Below are 22,174 nucleotides of genomic sequence, written 5' to 3'. Positions count from 1 at the left end.
AAAGCCTCTACCCAGGCTTGGCAGGGGTTAAGCTGACTCAATAAATAAAATTACTTTCAAAGCAGAATAGCACTGTCAAAAGAGAAAGATAGTCCTCAAAATATGGCATCCTTATTTCCAACATATACAGAATAAAGATTAGTTGTGGAAGGCCAGGAAATGTGACTCATAACCAGGAAATAAATAGTAAGGGAAACAGATTCAGTGATGATGAAGATATAGACTTGAGGAGAAAAAGGCTATTTAAAGGAAGAGAAAAGAAGTAGACATAAATTGAAAGAATAAATGACACATCTTAAAAGAGAGGAGAAAAGTATCTAACAAAAAAATATAGCAAAAGTATAATATCTGAAATGAAAACTACAATAAACATTCTTAATAGAAGATTAGATGTGCCAGGAGAAAGTAATTCCTTGAAATTGTTTAATACACAATATACAAAATGAAGTATATGGAAAGAATAAGACTGGGAAAACTAGAGACACACTGATTGTGAGGCAGTATTTGAGCAACCTAACGTATGTGCAGTTGGTGTCCAAGAAGGAGAAAAATGAAAGATATGGGCAGGGGCAGAATTTGAAAAAAATAATGGCTACATATGGCCACTGGTTCATGTCCTGGCTGCTCCACTTCCCATCTAACTCTATGCTATGACCTGGGAAAGCAGTGGAAGATGGTCCAAGTGCTTGGGCTCCTGCACCCACGTGGGAGACCCAGAAGAAGCTCTGAGTCAGGTCTGCTCTGGCTGTTGTGGTCATTCAGGGAGTAGTTGCAAGACCTTTATCTCTGCTCTCCCTCTCTCTATAACTCTAACTCTCAAAATCTTAAAAAATAAAAAAAATGGCTAAAACGTCTTCAGAATTTTAAGGCAAATATCAACTCAGAATTGAAAAGGCTGGTGAAGCCAAAATTAAAATGTGCAAAAGAAAACCACATCTAGATGAATTATAATCAAATTCATGAAAACATAAGATAAAACGGTTGCCAGGGAAAGATAGAACACTTACCAAGAAGCAACAACAGGCACTAACATTGACTTCTTCTCTGACACAATGCAAGCTAGAATACGATGGAATGGTGTCTTTTCAGTGATGCCAGTAGGGGGAACAAACTTTAAATCTAGAATTTCATAGACCAAGAAAGGATCCTGTGGAAATAAAGGCAAAAATGTTTTCTAACAAAGAGCAGAAAGCATTCATAACTGGCAGAAATATATTACAAAAAGAATGTGGGGAAAAGTTCTTCAGTCTGCAAAATAACTGAAACTAAAAGAACCTTAGATATTAGTAGATGTATGAAGAATGCCAAAAATAGTAAATATATAAAAGACTTCCTCATCTAGTATCTTAATTTCTTTCCAGGACAATTAACTGTGTAAAATTGACTATGAAGTGTTTAGTTTTAATATATATAAATGTAAAAATAGTATAAAAATAAGCAGAAAGGATACAGATTGAAAGTCTTGAAGATTTCCCATTATGTGCAGATAGAATCTTAATTCAACTTACAATAATATGATCCTTAGTAATCACAAGACTAACTACTGAATATGAAAACAATCACTATGTTCTTCCTAAAGTCTTATTTATGAAATGCATGAAATTTGTATACTTTAAATAAAAGGTTCCTGTGAAAACAAAACAAAACAAAAGAAAGAAAACTAAATGTTATACTTGAAAAAACAAAAAGGACTAAGTAAATAAAGCAATCATAAACAACTGATTAAAATAACATATAAAGGAGACAACCAAAAATAAAAGAGCAAATGACACAAGCAGGCAAAATAGCAGGATGGTATCAATAACTATGTTAAATATAAATGAAGGGAGCACTGATTAAAAGGTAGAGATGATCAGGGTGGATAAGGAAGCCAGACCCAACCACGTTGAGACAGTTGAAAATAATGAAATACAAATACATTTAGCATTGACTTGAAAAGTGAAGTACATGGAGTTTGTAAAGAGATTAAGAAGCCAATGGGATAGTATGAACTGTTGTTCTGTGGCAATAATGAATCCTACACAAACCATTTCAGAAAATAATGGAAGAAGAAACACGTTCCAATTCATTTTATGGAGCCAGCATTACCTTAATACCAAATCCAGAGAAAACATAAGAAAAAAAAACTATAGAGAAATATTCCTCATCCATAAATCATAAAACTTCTTAACAAAATGTTAGCAAATTGAATTCAGCAATATATACAAATCATAATGCATCAAGTCCAAGTGAGGTTTACCTGGAATTCAATATTGGTTTACCATTTGGACATGGTAAAAACCACCATGATAACAGAATAAAAGCCAAAGTAAACCTCATATGATTATTTTAATATATTCATAAAAATAATTGAATAAAATTCAGCATCCATTCATGATCAAAATCTTCAGCAAGCCAGAAGTAAAGGGAACTCCCTCGTGACAAATCAGGGTATCTGTTTTAAAAAGCCTACGGCAGCGCACAGGAGGTTTACAGCAGTGAAATCTCCCCTGTGACCTTGTAATGGTGAATATGTAACATTGGGCAACATAAATCGTGGACTATTATGTCAACTATGAAATTTAATTCACAGACATGTGCTGTTGTCTGGATGTTTTGGTCTCTCCAAAGTCCGTATGTTAAAACCTAAATGCCCAATGTGCTGGTATTAGGAGCTGAGGCTTTGGAAGATGGCTGATGATGAAACCCTTGGGAATGGGATTAGTGCCCTAACAACAGAGGCCTAAAGGATCTCACTTGTCCCTCCCACCAGGGGAGGACACACTGACACGGGATGTCAAGGAAACAGCCACACCCAACTCTGCATCTGCTTGTACCTTGATTTTTGAGAAAACAGTGGCCTAGGAAAGAATGCATCAATAATTGTTCATCAGTTGTAGTAAGTGGATCACGTTAATAGAGATGTTACAAGAAGGAAGCTGTGGGTGGGGAAAAGGAGCATATGAGATCCTGGATTTCATGCTCAATTTTTCTATAAACCTATAATTTACCTAAAAACTAAAGTCTGTCCATTTAAAAAATACCTACAGAAAATGTCATGTTTAGCAGTGAAGAAATGAGGCCGGTGCCGCGGCTCACTAGGCTAATCCTCCGCCTGCAGCACTGGCACACCGGGTTCTAGTCCCGGTCGGGGTGCCAGATTCTGTCCCGGTTGCTCCTCTTCCAGGCCAGCCCTCTGCTGTGGCCAGGGAGTGCAGTGGAGGATGGCCCAAGTGCTTGGGCCCTGCACCCGCATGGGAGACCAGGAGAAGCACCTGGCTCCTGGCTTCGGATCAGCGCGGTGCGGCGGCCATTGGAGGGTGAACCAGCGGAAAAGGAAGACCTTTCTCTCTCTCTCTCTCTCTCTCTCTCTCACTGTCCACTCTGCCTGTCAAAAAAAAAAAAAAAAGTGAAGAAATGAGTATTTGCCTGCTAAAGTGGGATGCAATCTAATCACTCTTATACTTTAGTCCCATGTTATACTGGAGTATCTGACCAACCTCGTCAGGCTAAATAATAAACTCCTAACAAAAAGACTGACAAATAGGGAAAAACATTGTCTTTATCTGTATGTCACATGTTGTTGTATATAGTTATCAAAAAAATGAAAATACAATAAAATGTTGAAATCTACCATGCAAATCTACCAAAGCCAAAGGAAGCAAGGTTAACATTCAAAAATAAACTGTATTTTGGTATATGAACAATTAACAGAGAAAATAGTAACAATACTATTTATAAAAGAATCAACAAATACATAACAAAAAGTGTGCAGAACTCTTCAGTGAAAATTATTCCAGCAGGAATTTTGGAAGAAATTTTGGCAAACTGATTCTGAAATGCATAAGGAACTTCAAATGACATTTGACCAACCAAGCAGTCTTCAAAGAGAACAGGGAGCAGGTGTTTTGTAGTTAAACTTTTACATTCCGAATCGGAGCTGGTGTCAATTCCTGGCTCTGGCTCCTGACTCCAGTTTTCCACCAGTGCAGACTTTGGGAGGCAGTGCTAAGTGTTCTTGTAATTGGCTTCCTACAAGCCCTGTTGGAGGCCTGGACTCACTTGCTGATTCTCAGCGTCTGCCTCAGCCTGATGATCCCACTCAGCCTGGGGAGTGCTCCAGTGGGGGGCTCGCTCTCCCTCTCTCACACTCTATCTCTCTCTCTCAGTGTCTACATCTCAATTTTTTTAAGAAAAAGAAAAAAATTGGAGAATTCACATTACCTGGTAGCAAACTTACTGTCAAGTTATAGTAATTAAGACAATGTGATTTTAAGGAGAGACATACAGATTTATGAAACTAAATTAACAGTCTAGAAATAGAGCCATAAGAATATGGTCACTATTTGCTGGAAAAGCAATTCAAAGGGAAAGAAAAATCTTTTTTTAAAAAATGGTTATTTTTTATTTGAAAGAGTTACACAGAGAGAGAAGGACAGGCACAGAGAGAGGGAGGTCTTCTATCCGCTGGTTCACTCCCCAGTTGGCCACAACAGCCAGAGCTGCACCGATCCAAAGGCAGGAGCCAGGAACTTCTTCTGGTCTCCCACGTGGGTGCAGAGGCCCAAGCATTTGGGCCATCTCCTACTGCTTTCCCAGGCCATAGCAGAGAGCTGGATCGGAAGTGGAGCAGCCGGGTCTTGAACTGGCGCTCATGTGGGATGCCCGCACTGCAGGCGGCGGCTTTACCCAACACACTACAGCACCGACCCCAAGAAAAATCTTTTCAAAATGTCATGCTGAGAGGCAAACATTTAGCCTAGCGTTGAAGATACCAGTTAAAAGGCAAGGCCCACATGAGAGTACCTGGTTCAATTTCTGGCTCCAGCTCCTGACTCCAGCCTCCTGCTAATGGAGACCCTTAGAGGCAGTAGTGATGGTTCCTGCAAATGAGTTCCTGCCACCCATGTAGGAAGCCCGGATTGGGTTCTGGCTCCCATCTTTGGTCCCACCCAGTCTAAGCTATTACAAGCATTTGGAGAGTGAACAAATACATGGAAATGCTCTCACTCATTTCCTCTCTCCCTTCCTGCTTCTTAAATAATAAATAAAAATAATGTCATGCTGGAACAGCTGGATGTCCATATTTTATTTTTTTAAGATTTATTTATTTATTTGAGAGGCAGGGTTACAAACACAGAGAGGGAGAAATACAGAGACAGGGAGAGAGAGAGAGAAGAGGGGAGGGGAGGGGAGGGAAGTGAAGAGAAGAGAAAAGAGGAGAGGAGAAAGGAGAGAGAAGAGAGGGGAGGGGAGGGGAGGGGAGGGGAGGAGAGGAGAGGAGAGGAGAGGAGAGGAGAGGAGAGGAGAGGAGAGGAGAGGAGAGGAGAGGAGAGGAGAGATTCTATTCACTGGTTCACTCCCCAAATGGCCACAAAGGCTGGAGCTGGGCTGATTTGAAACCAGGAGCCAGGAGCTTCATCTGGATCTCCCATGTAGATGCAGGGGCCCAGCACTTGAGACATTTTCCACTGCTTCCCAGGCATGTTAGCAGCACCAGCCCCTGAATGTCCATGTTCATAAAGGTACTTTAGCCCCTATTTTACATGACACTCAAGACCTAAGTTGAGATGGATCGTGAACATAAATGTAAGAGCTGACACTTCTAGAAGAGCACCAGAGAAATTATCAATGATATCTCGAGGTAGTCAAAGATTTTTGGCCAGGATACAGAGGTCTTTATTTTAAAGAAAAACAAAATAAACTGTACTTCTGTAAAATTAAAAGCTTCTGCTCACAAGAAGATAATCTTAAGAAAATGAAAAGGCAAGACATGACCTAGCACAAATATCTATATAATCCATATATTTGAAAAATGACTTGTATCAGGCAATATAAAGAGCTCCAACAACTTCATAATGAAGGCAAAAACAACTGAATTTAAAATCACACAAAATATTTGGACACTTTATGAAAGAATGTGCAAAATGCCCACAAATTCCATGAAAAGATGATCAAAATCATTATTCATCAAGAAAGTGCAAATTAAAACCAAAATTATATCCCACTTCATACACACAGATCTCAATGTTGGTGAAAATGTGGAACGACTGGATTTCTCATACATTGCAGAGGGCAAAATGGTTCAGTTAATTTGGAAAACTGGCAGCTTCTTATAAACACATGCCTATTCTATGACCCAAAAGTTCTACTCCAGGAGAAATAAAGACATGTGTCCACAAAAATACTTGTATATGAATGTTCAAATCCATGTTAATCATACTGATTAAGACTGGAAATAATCAAAATACCCACCAAGAAAGAAATAAACAGTTATTAAATTCATACAAAGTAACAATGAAAAACAGACTCTTGGGTGCATATGATAAAATGGATACTTTAAAAAATATTTTACTGAGTAGATGAAGCCATACAGAAAAGATACTGTGTGATTCCATTAGTATGAAGTCTTGCAACAGGTAAGGGTTTGGTGTGGCTTTTGATGTGGATTTAGAGCAAGACCTGACTGGGAGGGGACATGAGGAGACTTTCTGTGGTGGAAATATTCTGTATCTTGATTTGCGTGAGAGAGTACACAGATGTATGTATTTATGAGAACTCACTGGATTTCACTTCTCATTATGCTCTTAAATATGTGTATATGAAATACATGAAATTTGTTCACCTTATATAAATAAAATTTTTTTATAATTTATATTTAAATATAAGTTAACCATGTCTATTCCCCTAAATGGGACAAATGTTCACTTGGCTGCATTTATAAACACAAAACTCATTTTCAAGAATTTGTTTTATACTAAGCAATGGGAAATCAGAAGCAAGTGGTGGTCCAGTCCCTCTCTTTAAATTGTTCACTATCTTGTAGAAGAGATCAGGAATGTAAAGAGTAGCTGTTCCTATGCTTTAAAAGCTCTATAACAATGCCATGAGGGCTGGCATTGTGGCACAGCCTACATCCCATAGAGGCACTGGTTTGAGTCCTGGCTGCCCCATAAACTATCCAACTCCTTTCTAATGCACCTGAGAAAGCAGCAGGATGACGGCGCAAGTGTTTGGGCCCCTGTACCCATTTGGAAGACAGGATGGAGTTCCAAGCTCCAGGCTTGGACTTGGCCCAACTCCAACCACTGAGGGCATTTGGGGAGTGAACCACCAGCTGGAAGATCTCTCTCTCTCTGTCTTTCTCTCTCTCTCTCTCTCCCTCTGTAACTCTGCATTTCAAATAAATGTCATTTTCTTTTTTAACGCAGTGAAAAGCAATGGTATACAAAAGGAAGGCTTAATTCACGTAATAACATTAACAATTACTTCACAGGAAAAAAAAATCATGCTTAAACAACCTTAAAAGAATCTTACAGGACAGTAAATTTTTATAGTCAAAGAATTTGGACTTTATCCTGAATATGTCAATGTGTTTTTTTTTGTTTTGTTTTGTTTTTAACTTTTATTTAATGAATATAAATTTCCAAAGTACAGCTTATGGATTACAATGGCTTCCCCCCCATAACGTCCCTCCCACCCGCAACCCTCCCCTTTCCCATAACCTCTCTCCTTTCATTCACATCAAGATTCATTTTCGATTCTCTTTATATACAGAAGATCAGTTTAGCATACATTAAGTAAAGATTTCAACAGTTTGCTCCCACACAGAAACATAAAGTGAAAAATACTGTTTGAGTACTAGTTATAGCATTAAATCTCAATGTACAGCACACTAAGGACAAAGATCCTACATGAGGAGTAAGTGCACAGTGACTCCTGTTGTTGACTTAACAAACTGACACTCTTGTTTATGGCATCAGTAATCACCCTAGGCTCTTGTCATAAAATTTTTAAAAAGAATAAAAAGACTGATACACAAGGGGGGAAATGTTTACACACACACACACACACACACAAGCCCCAAGAAGGGAGGGGAAATGAGAGAGAGAGATCTAGTTCATGTTTTCCTTAATGCATCCCAAGAACTACAAGAATGTTACATAAATGCTACTCAGCAAATATTTAACTCAATGAAATTATATGCGTGAAAAATTTTAATAATGAACAAGAAAACATTGATAGCAGTTACTTTTAGATCAGACTAGTGGAACAGAGAGGGATGTTTACTTGCAATTTTACATCTTTTATTCAGTCCAAGAACCAATTACACCCCTCACATGCACACACCAACACAAATGTTCCTAACCTCCTCACGTTATATTTATATATTTAATACAAAATGGTGCAAATTAAGGTAGATGGTACCTAAGAGAGCCCCATATATTTTTGTTAAATTAATGTATATATAAGTGATAATTTCCCAAATAATTTTAATTGAGATTTTAATCAGTTCAAGCCCCCTTTAAAAAATGATTTATTTCTTTGTTTCAGAATGAGAGGAAGGGAAAAGACAGAGAGACAGAGAGACAGAGAGAGATCTTCTATCTGCTGGTTCACTCCCTAAATGGCCGTCCAGCCAGGGTTGGGCAAGGCCAAACCCAGGAAGCTGGAACTCCATCCGGGTCTCCCACATGCAGGCAGGGGCCCAGTACTTGGGCCATCTTCCCTTTTTTTTCCAGGAGCATTAGCAAGGATGCTGGCATTGCAGGCAGAAGTTTAACTGGCTGTAACAGAACGCTGGCCCCCTTATATTTTTAAAAGATTTATTTATGTCTTTGTAAGAGGGAAGGGAGGAGAGAGAGAGGAGAGAGAGAGAGAAAGAAAGAGAAACCGTCTTATTAATTCAGCTCATATGATAGACTGAATTAAAATATTCATAGTACTTGTTACCAGAGGAATTGTTACTAGTCTTCCCCATTCCACAAGACAGATATTATCTCTAGTTAGTAAATGAAAAAAAAAAAAAAAGCTGAGGTCAGGGAAACTAAGCGATTGGTCAAGGTGTGGGGACTGGAAAATTCAAAATTTGCTGCCACATCTGGTTACTAAATGTATGCTTTTCATAATGCTTTCATTTTCTTCTCAAATCCCAAAATTTAATAAAGAAGAAAGTAAAATAAGATGTCACATCTTGAAAAGGCAAATCCACGGGCTGGTGCTGTGACACAGTAAGTTAACCCTCCACCTGCAGTGCTGGCATCCCATATGGGCTCTCATTCTAGTCCCAGCTGCTCCACTCCTACCCAGCTCTCTGCTGTAGCCTGAGAAAGCAGCAGAAGATGGCCCAAGTCCTTGGGCCCCTGCACCCACGTGGGAGACCTGGAGGAAGCTCCTGGCTCCTGGCTTCAGACTAGACCAGCTCCAGCCATTGCAGCCATTTGGAGCATTTGGAACCAGCAGATGGAAGACCTTTCACTCTGTCTCTTCCTCTCACTGGCTGTAACTCTACCTCTGAAATAAATAAAATCTTTAAAAAAAAAAAAAAGGCAAATCCAATTTCGAATGTAACAGCCCGAGGGACGGGGGTTTGGAGATGGAGTCACTGGGAGGACGAGTCGCTGTGGTAGGTGCAGAATGTGACTGAGAGGCAGCCCAACCTCGCTGCCCAGCAGCACCCAGCAGGGGCACAGGAAGACCCTGGAGTAAATGAGAGATCGGAGGCCCGCAGACAGAGTTTCTCAAGTGGCTTTTTATGTAACTGCAGAAACACACCTTGGTCCAAATCCAGCTAAAGCAGACGGTGCTTCAGATGGAAATGTAAAGAAAGTCCTTACTCGCGAGGGCATGCCTCTGTGGAATGGTTTTGCAACATGCATGTGTGGTTGCAGCCAGCCGAAAGACAGTACTAGCTGACAGCTGAAAGCTTGAGACTGAAAAAAAAAAATGCACAGCACAATGCTGTTCATGAGCTTCAGGAATTTCCTTCATTATCTAAATCTTTCATAATCTTGCCAAGAAGTCGTCTGGTTTGGATAACCACAAAAGAAGCGCAAAGAGAATAAGAGCTATAAGAAAGCAGGAAATTGTGTATGCTTTCTTTTTTTCCCCAGACTTTTGACCCTATTTTGGGCAGCAAATTAATAAACGAATCTTTTTCTGTATACATTTTTTTATATTTTATTTTATTTAATGAACATAAATTTCCAAAGTACAGCTTATGGATTATAATAGCTTCCCCCCCCATAACTTCCCTCCCACCCACAACACTCCCCTCTCCCACTCCCTCTCCCCTCCCATTCACATCAACATTCATTTTCAATTATCTTTATATACAGAAGATCAATTTAGCATATATTAAGTAAAGATTTCAACAGTTTGCACCCACACAGAAACACAAAGTGTAAAATACTATTTGAGTACTAGTTATAGCATTAATTAAACACCTAAGAGTAATTGTGTATTAATTACAGAGTTCAACCAATAGTTTTAAGTAGAACATAAAAAATACTAAAAGGGTAAAGTATTAAGTTCTTTTTTTTTCTTTTTCTTTTTTTTTGTTTGTTATGTAGTTATTTTTTTATTTAGTAAATGTGAATTTACAAAGTGCAACTTTTGTATTGTTGTGGCTTCCCCCCCAACCTCCCTCCCTCCCGCAGCCCTCCCCTCTCCCACTCCCTCTCCCATCCCGCCCTTCATCGAGTCTCATTTTCAATTACCTTCATATACTGAAGATCAACTTAGTATATACTAAGCAAGGATTTCAACAGGCTGCACTCACACAACCGCACAAGGTATAGGGTATTGTTCGACTAGTAGTGTTGTTTTTTAAGTTTCATAGTATGCTGAGTGAAATAAGCCAATCCCAAAGGGACAAATACCACTTGTTCTCCCTTATAGGTGACAACTAACTGAGCACCAAAAGGGAAACCTGTTAAAGTGAAATGAACACTAGGAGAAACGGTGACTTGATCAGCCCTCACCCTGACTGTTGATGAGCAACTTAATATATTATCCCTCTTAGTATTTTTGTTTGTTTGTTTGTTCTACTTAATACTTTTGGTTGAATACTGTAATCAATACACAATTCTTCTTAAGTGCTGAAACTTAACTGAAAAGTGATCGCTGTTAAATATAAGAGTGGGAATAAGAGAGGGAAGAGATGTGCAATTCGGGACATGTTCAAGCTGACTTACCTCAAACGGTAGAGTTAGAAACATACCAGGGGATTCCAATTCAATCCCATCAAGGTGGCATGTACCAATCCCATCTCACTAGTCCCAGTGATCAATTTCTGCTCACAATTGATCATAATGGTAGGACTAAGAACCAAAGGGATCACATAAACAAGAATAGTGTCTGCAAATACTAGCTGATAGAATAAAAAAGGGAGAGAATGATCCAACATGGGAAGTGAGATACACAGCAGACCCATAGAATGGCAGATGTCCTAAACAGCACTCTGGCCTCAGAATCAGCCCTTAAGGCATGCGGATCTGGCTGAAATGCCCATGAGAGTATTTCAGGCATGGAAAGCCAAGACACTCTGGCAAAAAAAAAAAAAAAAAAAAAAAAAAAAAAAAAAAAAACCTAAATGAAAGATCTCTGTGAGTGAGATCCCAGTGGAAAGAACAGGTCTTCAAAGAAGGAGGTACCTTTCTCTGAAGGGAGGAGAGAACTTGCACTTTGACCATGGCCTTGTCTAAATATGATCAGAGTCGGTGAACTCAGGGGGTTTCCATAGCCTTGGCAGCTCATGACAAGAGCCTAGGGTGATTACTGATGCCTTAAACAAGAGTGTCAATTTATTAAGTCAACAACAGGAGTCACTGTGCACTTACTCCTCATGTAGGATCTTTGTCCTTAGTGTGCTGTACATTGAGATTTAATGCTATAACTAGTACTCAAACAGTATTTTTCACTTTATGTTTCTGTGTGGGAGCAAACTGTTGAAATCTTTACTTAATGTATGCTAAACTGATCTTCTGTATATAAAGAGAATCGAAAATGAATCTTGATGTGAATGGAAGGGGAGAGGGAATGGGAAAGGGGAGGGTTGCGGGTGGGAGGGACGTTATGGGGGGGAAGCCATTGTAATCCATAAGCTGTACTTTGGAAATTTATATTCATTAAATAAAAGTTAAAAAAAAGTTTCATAGTAGAACACATTAAGGACAGAGATCCTACGTGGGGAGTATGTACCCAGTGACTCCCGTTGTTGATTTAACAATTGGCACTCCTATTTATGACATCAGCAATCACCTGAGACTCTTGCTATGAGCTGTCTAGGCTATGGAAGTCCCTTGAGTTCACCGACTCTGAACTTGTTTAGTCAAGGCCGCATCACAGTGGAGGTTCCTTCCTCCCTTCAGAGAAAGGCGCCTCTCTCCTTGATGGCCTGTTCCTTCTGCTGGGGTCTTGTTCACCAGGATCTTTCATTTAGATTGTTTTTTGCCACCATGTCATGGCTTTCCATGCCTGTGAGACTCTCATGGGCCTTTTAGCCAGATCCGAATGTCCCAAGGGTTGATTCTGAGGCAGGAGTGCTGCCATTCTATGAGTCTGCTGTCTGTCCTGTTTCCCCCGCAGGATCACTCTCTCCCTTTTAATTCTATCCTTCATTATTTGCTTACACTGGTCTTATTTGTGAAATCTCATCGACACATATCCTATCTTTTTGATCGGTTGTGTATTTATACTTATCACTTTACCAAGTGCGTTGGCATTGGTACCTGCCTCCTTGGTAAGATTGAGTTGAAATCCCCTGGCACATTTCTAGTTCCACCATTGGAGGTAAGTCCGAGTGAGCATGTGCCAACCTATATATCTCCTCCCTCTCTTATTCCCACTCCTATGTTTAACAGAGATCACTTTTTTGTTAATTCTAAATGCCTACGAATGATTGTGCATTGATTACAGAGTTCAACCAGTGGTCTTATGTAGAACAAACAGAGCAACAACAACAACAACAACAACAACAAAAATACTAAAAGGAATAAAATAGTAAGTTGTTCTTCAACAGTCTAGACCAGGGCTGATCATGTCATTGTCTCTCATAGTGTCCATTTCACTTCAATGGGTATCATTTTAGATGCTCGTTTAGTTGCCATTGATCAGGGAGAACATATGATATTTGTCCCTTTTGGACTGGCTTATTTCACTCAGCATGATGTTTTCCAGCTTCCTCCATTTTGTTGTGAATGCCCGGATTTCACTGTTTTTTACTGCTGTATAGTGTTCCATAGAGTACATATCCCATAGTTTCTTTATCCAGTCATCCGTTGATGGACATTTAGGTTGATTCCATGTCTTAGCTATTGTGAATTGAGCTGCAACAAATATTGAGGTGCAAATGGTTCTTTTTTTCTCCCCTTTAATTCCATTTGGGTAAATTCCAAGGAGTGGGATGGCTGGGTCCTGTGGTAGTGCTGTATTCAGGTTTCTGAGGACTCTCCAAACTGTCTTCCATAGTGGCTTTACCAGTTTGCATTCCCACCAACAGTGGATTAGTGTCCCTTTTTCCCCACATCCTCACCAGCATCTGTTGTTGGTTGATTTCTGTATGTAAGCCAATCTAACCGGAGTGAGGTGAAACCTCATTGTGGTTTTGATCTGCATTTCCCTGATGGCTAGGGATCCTGAGCATTTTTTCATGTGTCTGTTGGCTATTTGGATTTCCTCTTTTGAAAAATGTCTGTTAAGGTCCTTGGCCCATTTTTTATTGGGTTGTTTGTTTTGATTTTGTGGTGTTTTTTTGATCATTTTATAGATTCTAGTTGTTAATACTTTATCTGTTGTGTAGTTTGCGAATAACGTCTCCCATTCTGTTGGTTGCCTCTTCACTTTCCTGACTGTTTCCTTTGCTGTAAAGAAACTCTTCAATTTGAGGTAATCCCATTTGTTTATTTTATCTTTGATTACCCGTGCCTCTGGGGTCTTCTCCAGGAATTCTTCACCTGTTCCAATATCTTGAAGGGTTTCCCCTATGCTCTCAAATAGTTTCATGGTGTCGTGGCACATCTCTAGTTCTTTGATCCATGTTGAGTTGATTTTTGTATAAGGTGTAAGGTAGGGTCTTGCTTCATACTTCGACATGTGGACATCCAGTTTTCCCAGCACCATTTGTTGAAGAGGCTGTCCTTGTTCCAGGGGTTGGTTTTAGGTCCTTTGTCGAATATGAGTTGGTTGTAGATATTTGGATTGATCTCAGGTGTTTCTATTCTGTTCCATTGGTCTATCCATCTATTTTTGTTCCAGTACCAGGCTGTTTTGATTATAACTGCCTTGTATGTCTTGAAGTCTGGAATTGTGATGCCTCCAGCCTTGTTTTTATTGTAAAGGATTGCTTTAGCTATTCTCAGTCTCCTGTTTCTCCATATGAATTTTAGCATCGTTTTTTCTAGGTCTTTGGAGAATGACTTTGGTATTTTGATTGGTATTGCATTGAACTTGTAAATTGCTTTTGGGAGAATGGACATTTTGATGATATTGATTCTTCCAATCCATGAGCATGGCAGGTTTTTCCATTTTTTTATGTCGTCTTCTATTTCTTTCTTTAGTGTTTTGTAATTTTCATCATAGAGGTCTTTGAAATTTATTCCAAGGTACTTTATTGTTTTTGTGGCTATCGTGAATGGGATTGATCTTAGAAGTTCTTCCTCGGCCCTGGCATTATCTGTGTATACAAGGGCTGTTGATTTCTGAGCGTTGACTTTGTATCCTGCTACTTTACCAAACTCTTCTATGAGTTCCAATAGTCTCTTATAGGAGTTTATCGGGCCCCCTATATATAGTACCATGTCATCTGCAAATAGGGATAGTTTAACTTCCTCCTTTCCCATTTGTATCCCTTTAATTTCTTTTTCTTGCCTGATGGCCCTGGCTAACACTTCTAGGACTATACTGAATGGCAATGGTGAGAGTGGGCATCCCTGTCTGGTGCCAGTTTTCAATGGAAATGCCTCCAACTTTTCCCCATTCAATATGATGCTGGCCATTGGTTTATCATAGACTGCCTTAATTGTGTTGAGGAATGTTCCTTCTAACCCCAATTTGCTTAGGGTTTTCATCATGAAAGGGTGTTGTATTTTGTCAAATACTTTCTCTGCATCTATTGAGATAATCATATGATTTTTGTTTCTCAATTTATTAATGTGATGTATTACATTGATTGACTTTCGAATATTGAACCATCCCTGCATACTAGGGATAAATCCCACTTGGTCTGGAGACATCTACCATGTCTAGGACCAGCTTGGCTGTGTTTGTATAGACTTTATTTTTTTAAATTATTGTTGTATTTATTTGAAAGGCAGAGTTACAGAAAGGAAGAGGGAGAGGGAGAGAGAGAGAAAGGTCTTCCATCTGCTGATTTACTCCCTAGATGGCAGCAAAAGCAGGACCTGGGCCAATCCAAAGCCAGGAGCCAAGAGCCTCCTCAGGCTCTCACTCGGGTGCAGGGACCCAAGCATTTGGGCATCCTCCACTGCTTTCCCAGGCCATAGCAGAGAGCTGGATTGGAAGTAGAGCAGCCGGGAATCGAACCAGCGCCCACATGGGATGCCGGCACCGCATGTGGCAGCTTCACCCACTATACCACAGCACTGGCCCCTAGACTATCTTTTTTCTTTTTCTTCAAGAATAAGGAACCATGGATTAAAAAAAAATACATAAAATTAGGATTATTTTAAGGAAAACGAAAGCAAAAACTGAAATTTTAAACCACAGTTTACAAAAAACCCATGCAATTCTGGGTGGTGTGTAATTGAATGCTAAGATGAGTGTGGAATGCAAATGTGTTTTAAGAATTCAGACATCAGAGCCAGCAGTGGCCATAAGGGAAGCATTCGTTCCTGACATGTGCCTTGGGCTGTACTTGAAAGACAAGCAGACTTTGCGGCTGGGAGTTAAATACCAGATGCACGCATAAAGTCGCTGAAGAACTATGCTATCCTAGTCTACTTCCTCTTCTGAGCTGCCTCGCACAACCAGAATCGTTTCTATAACTCAGTGCCCTTCAACATCATACATGCACGTGCACACACACACGTGTGTACATGTATGTCCGTGCCCTTAGCTTAAAGGAAAATTTCAGGAAAAGTGTGTGGCTGCCTCCATAGCTACTTAAAAAATTGATGAGATAGTTTATTAACAAGAACAGAATTGCAAAAATGGTCCCAGTGAAGTTAAATTTTATATCCCTTGGGTGTCAGACTGGCATAATTCCCCTAGAACAGCAGCACAGAGGAAAGGTTACAAAAAGTTCCTACTCAGCCACAGAAAAAATATTAATGCTGTGCACTTGGCACCTGCTGGAAACAGAAGATGCAAAGAGCTCTCTTTTGAAACACACTTCTGGGAACAGCCAGCACTTGGCCTGCCTTTAGTTCTTTGACGCCACCTGAAGTAGTAGGGCTAAAAACACCAGCATGTCTAATTAGGTGAGATGATGTTTTTTGTGGTTTCTTCATCACTGAACCAGATGTCAGCCTCACTCTGTGTTTCTTTACTTGGCCACTGAGGGAGACTATAGCAAAAATCATTTCTGAATCCTTAAAGTTACTGCAGGCAATATGGAAGAGAAAGAATAGGTAACAACATTATGACAATGCTGTTGTCGAAATTCAGGAGAACAGAACACAAGACCATGAAGATGGGTGTCAATCATACAAATGATTTCATAGAAACTCCACAGGTGAAATATTCTACCACTATTTTGTAACACATACAAAGTTTTACAGAAATACATACTTGCTCTTTTATGTCTATCCTAACTTCTATAAGACCGTGTCCTTGTAAGAATGCCAATTTTTATGATAGTCATAAATGATGCAAAAAGTAAATGAAGTTTATGAAGAAAATGAGTGGGAAATAATTTATCAAAAGGAGAGTGAGTTAAAAGCTGAAATATGGTTCTGGATTCAGGACAAAGCTACAGATACAATTTTTGTTTTATTTTAAAGAGAAATCTCATAATTTATTATAAGAAATAAATTTTGAAAAAATGCATTGTATTTTTATAAGTACAAGAAATAAATAAAATATTAGAGAAGGTTCTAAAAATTATATTAGTAATCTGATGGAAAGAGAGTAATACTGAAAACAATAATTGTTGTGGGATACTTTCACACCTTGACTGTGAAGAAAACTTAGGGCCTTACAACTTCTAGAGTAAACCATAAAGAAGAACAATATAAGGGAATACGTGTAAGTCAAGACTTTGAGGGGGGCAGACTCTTTGCCTAGCAGTTGGGGTGTGACAGTTGCTATGTCTCATATTGCAGGGCCTGGTATTGACTCGTGACTCTGGTCCATGTCTCCAGGTTCCCTCCAGTGCGGACCCTGGGAGGCCATGGTGATGCATACGTGGTTGGGTCCCTGCCACCCATGTAGGGGACCTGCATTGATTTCTTGGCTCCTTTCTCCTGCCCTGGCCTAATCCCAGCTCTGTGGGCATTATTTGAGGAGTAAACCAGTGGATGATAGTTTCCTCTCTCCCTCTCAAATAAATACATTTTAAAATAAAAAAAAAAAAGAATTTGGGGAAAATTTGTGTCTGATTAAGGTTTAGAGTCATAAGAGATTATCACTGTCATTCTAACATTAAGAAAAAGCCAGATTAGCTACAAAACTATAGCATTAAAAAACATCAGAGAGCCAAGGACGCAAATAAACTGAAATGAACTACATTTCAGAAGGTGGCAAGCCCTTCCTAGGAGACAAGAAACCCATGACTGGTTCTTTCCCTGGTAGAACTACCAGAGAACGAGGAATTACCAATATAGGTTACAGCTTATACACACCAAGAAGAAGAAACTAGCCAATCTTTTCATGAACTTTTAAAGGCTAAGTGAGGGCTGGCATAACAGAATCACAAAAAACCTCAAGAAGAGACTTCTGCACCTTTATGCCAAGCCTTCCCCACTGGCCTTCACTGGGTGCGTTGAGATCATACATTGAAGACCAGAAATGAGAGGGACAGAGAGAGAAATTCTGAGGGGCTCCAGGTGTGGAAGATTGAAGATGGATTCAAACTCCCGGACGTGACTCCTATTGAGATACGGTGTTCTATGACTATATCCACTTCTCTTTCTAAGTGGGCTTTGTGACTTACTTGATCAATAGAATGGGGCAGAAGTAATCTAGGGCCAGAATCTGAGCTCATTCTTTAGGAAATGAACAGCTTCTACTTTCTGTCTCTCCCCTTCCTTCCTCTTCTCTTTTAATTATTATTTACTTGAGAGGCAGCAGAAAGCAGTTTTGAAATGTTTTAATTTTCTAGGAAGTTGTTCATTCCATTGTTTTAAATGTGTTGTTTTTTGTTTGTAGAATTTAATTTGTTTGAAAAGCATGGAAATAGACAAGCACACACACATATACATAAAAAGAAAGAGCGAGAAAGAGAAAGAGATCTTCTATCTGCTGGTTCACGTCCCTTTGGGTGGAATAAACAGTCAGAACTAAGCCAGGCTGAAGCCAAAATCATGGAACACAATCTGGTTCTCCCACATGGTGGGCAGGGACTCAAATACTTGAGCGTCACCTGCTGCCTCACAGGGTGTGCATTAGCAGGAACCTGGAATCAGAAGTGGAGCCAGAATTCAAACTCAGGCACTTCAATATTGTTGCAGCTGTCCCAAAAGTTACTTTAATCATTGGAGAAAATGTCAGCCTTATCCATTTCATTTATATTTGTTTATTCATTCACAAGCATATGTCTTTTCTTGTCTTTAGTTGTCTGTAAGATTATTACAGGGATGTGCTGGCAAATGTTTAACAAGCAGCATGTAATGTATGCATTGAATATGTGTATGAGATAATTATCAATTTTATTGGCATAAAATCTCTATTGTGCATAATTTTCTGATAATAAAATGCGTGAAAATCGTATTTTTCATAGGTAACATCTGACATTTGATCTCATTGAGTTTTTTCTTAGATTTTTATCAAACTCTTTTATTCATAGCCGATCTCTGGCTACACAGCAACCCTACCTGACAATGAGATGCTTCCTAACATTCTCTCTCTCTTTCAAAAATGTTGTGAAATCTGACATTTTCTCTCCTGTTAAACAATTTCTCACTTTTGTACAAATAATATTCATTAAAAGGAATATACTTTCAGTCTTCATTCTATATTTGCAGGACTTCATTTGTTCTTCATGCCATGAACAATTTCTCTGAATAATAGAAGAATCTCTTTATTTGACACTAAATGTCAATATTTGAACATTGTCACCTCAGTTTTTTTGCTATTCACAATGTAAGGGACACAGACTCAATACACTTAGGATTACTCTGCATTACTAACATTTTATCTGTCGTTTTGAAACTCTGGATAATCACAAGACAATAAATCAAGTCAGACCTGAAGCATTTTTGCTGATTTCCACAGTGCAAATACTCTCACCATGGCCAATTTCCAGATGTATTATTAAGCAAAGTGGTGGTAAGAGATGTGAGGCACCACCCCATTAGATAGTATTTCCAATGTACAAATACAATAGATGTAAATAACTTCAAGAGCAGAGATAATAGTAAACTATACTAAAGTAATTAGGAAAGAGTAAATTTTGAATATTTATTATATTCTTTCATCTTGATTTATTTAATCAAAAGTATATGTAATTCAATTTCAGTAATAGCTGTGTTTAGGGTGAGAATTTGGTGCAAGCATCCCATGTTGGAGTCCATGGGTTCCAGTCCTCCCTCCACTTCTGATCTAGATTCCTGCTAATGCAGATCCTGAGAAACAGCTTGACCCAGCCATGGTTGTTGTGGGCATTTGGGGAATGAATCAGCAGACAGAATACCTCTCCCGTTCATTTGAAAGGCAGATCCAGACTCACTCCGTGTATGTGAGTGCGTGTGTGTGTGTGTATCTACCCTTCAAATAAACAAAATAAAATGAAAAAAAAAAAGTCTATGTTTAACAGTTGGCTTACAAATTCTTGAAAATTTAGCAATCGGCTGTTTACTTGAAAGGCAGAGTTACAGAGAAAGGGAAAAAATATATTCCATCTGCTGGTTCAGTTCCCAAACAGTAGCAAAGGTAGGGCTGAGTCAGTGCAAATTCAGGAATCTGGAAATCCACGCCGATCTCGCACATGGGTGGCAGAAGCCGAGGTACTCGGGCCACCTTCCGCTGCTTTCCCTGGCACATTAGCAGGGCACTGGGTCAGAAGTTGAGCAGGAACTTGAACTGATGCTCATATGTGATGCCAGCACTCCAGGTGGCAGCTTCACCTGTAGCACCACAACACTGGCCCCTCTTTTTTCATTCTTTATGTTGGAAGTAATGTGCCCCCTTTTCATTATTTTTTAATGAATACCATCATGGGCTTATCAATTTTATAAGGCTTTCATAAGAAATATTTTCCTTTATTGATGCACTCATTAATTTCTGCCCTTGTCTTCATTTCCTGTCATGCGTGTTTACTTTGTTTATAATTTATGCTTTAAATTCATGGGTTGTATACTTAGATCACTGATAGTTCATATTTTTCTTTTATACTATTTGTATCAAAGGCCAAAAATTGCCTTCTGTCAGCTGCATTCCACAAAGCACTTTTTCAAGGATTGGTAATTTATTTGTTTTTATGCTTTGTTTGAGACCTATTTGACACATCATATACTGCACAGATTTAACAACTCTAATCTGATACATTTTGACAAATGTATACACTCATGAAATCATCATAGTTATGTACAAGCTGTTGTGGACCATTGGTCCTGGAGTGAATCAGCCAGTGTATGCTTAACTTTTAAGAAACTTTTCCTAATTTTTAAAGAAACTGTCAAACATGATTTTACCATTTTATGACTGAATCAGTATCATATCAGGGTTCTATGTGATACACTTTCTTATCAAAATGTCATATGGCCAGCCATTAAGTTTTGTAATTTTAATACATATTTATGTATAGCAGTATCTCTTTGTAGATTTAATTTGCGATTTCCAACATTCCATTTCTTTTTGTTGCTGAGTAGCTTCCTGTCATAAGGATTTACCACTGTTGATTTATGTTTTCACCTTCTGTTCTTTCTGTTTATAGTTTTTTTAAAAAAATTTGTTTCCATTTGTTTTGTTTCTACTTTGTAGCAATAATGTATAATTTGCTGTAATTGCTATAAACATTCATTTTTTTGTAAACATAAGTTTTTATTTCTCTTGGGTAAATACCCAAGAATGAGATTAATGTGTCCTATGATAATTGTATGTTTAACGTCATAAAAATTACCACAATGTTTTTAGAATAACTGTAATATTTTTCATTCCCATCACAATATATGAGTTCCAGATGTTCCTTATCCTTTAACTTTGAACTTATGAGTCTTCATATGTAAAGTCAGCCAGTCATAGGAAGACACATACTGCATGTTGCTTCTCATATTTGAAAGTTCTTTAAAAAAAAAAAAAAAAGGGAGGGAGGCATCTGAACCTAAAGTACTGATTACTTGAGGCTGGGGGGTGGTGAGGAGGCACAGGAGGAGGTTACACAATGGATAACAAAACGTAGGTTGGCAGTGTAGCACACAATAATGTGGTTTTTTTTTTTTCTGTATAAAGAACTGAAAGAGAGAAATCAGTGGGTTCCAAACACAAAGAAAAGACAAGGGAAGGATTGCCTGGTATGATCGATTTACATTATGTGTGTATTGAAATAAGGTGTGGTATCCCATTAAAGTGAACAAGTATCACATGTTCATACAAAATATTTAAAAATAAGAAGCAAGTCAGCTTCTTTAGGTAACACATAGCTGTGTATTTTACAAAATCCCATCTAACAGTCTCTCTGCCTTTTTAAATTTTTTTAAAGATTTATTTATTTATTTGAAAAGCACAGCTGCAGAGAGGAAGAGGCAGAGGCAGAGGCAGAGGAAGAGGAAGAGGCAGAGAGAGAAATCTTCCAGCCACTGGTTCACTCTCCACATGACAACAAAAGCCAGGCCAGAGCCAGGAGCCTCATCCAGGTCCCCATGTGGGTGCAGGGGCCCAAGCAGCTGCACCATCTTCTGCTGCCTTCTCAGGCACATTAGCACAGAGTGGGATTGGAAGTGGAGCAGCCAGGACTCAAACCTGCTCCCAGGTGGAATACCAGCACTGCAGGTGGCATTTTAACCCGCTGTGCCACAGCACTGGCCCAAATCTCTCCCTTTTAATAGGAGAGCTTAAGCCACTCCTATTTAATGTAACTTTTGATAAGAATCTACCATCTTGTTTTTTGTTTTCTGCCTCCTTTAGGGTTGATACATTTTATGGTTCTATTTTTCCCTTTGTTGGCTTATTAGTGATAACTTTTATTTACCCATTACTTTTGAGCTTATAATACATATTTTCACTTATTACAGTCTATCTTAAAGTATGATATTTTATGTATGAGAATTCTATAAAAGTGCACTTTATGTTTCTCTTA

This window comes from Oryctolagus cuniculus, chromosome 12, assembly GCF_964237555.1.
Source record: "Oryctolagus cuniculus chromosome 12, mOryCun1.1, whole genome shotgun sequence".
NCBI classification, from domain to species: domain Eukaryota; kingdom Metazoa; phylum Chordata; class Mammalia; order Lagomorpha; family Leporidae; genus Oryctolagus; species Oryctolagus cuniculus.
The sequence above is the reverse complement of the archived record's forward strand: the minus strand, read 5'-3'. Positions refer to the sequence as shown.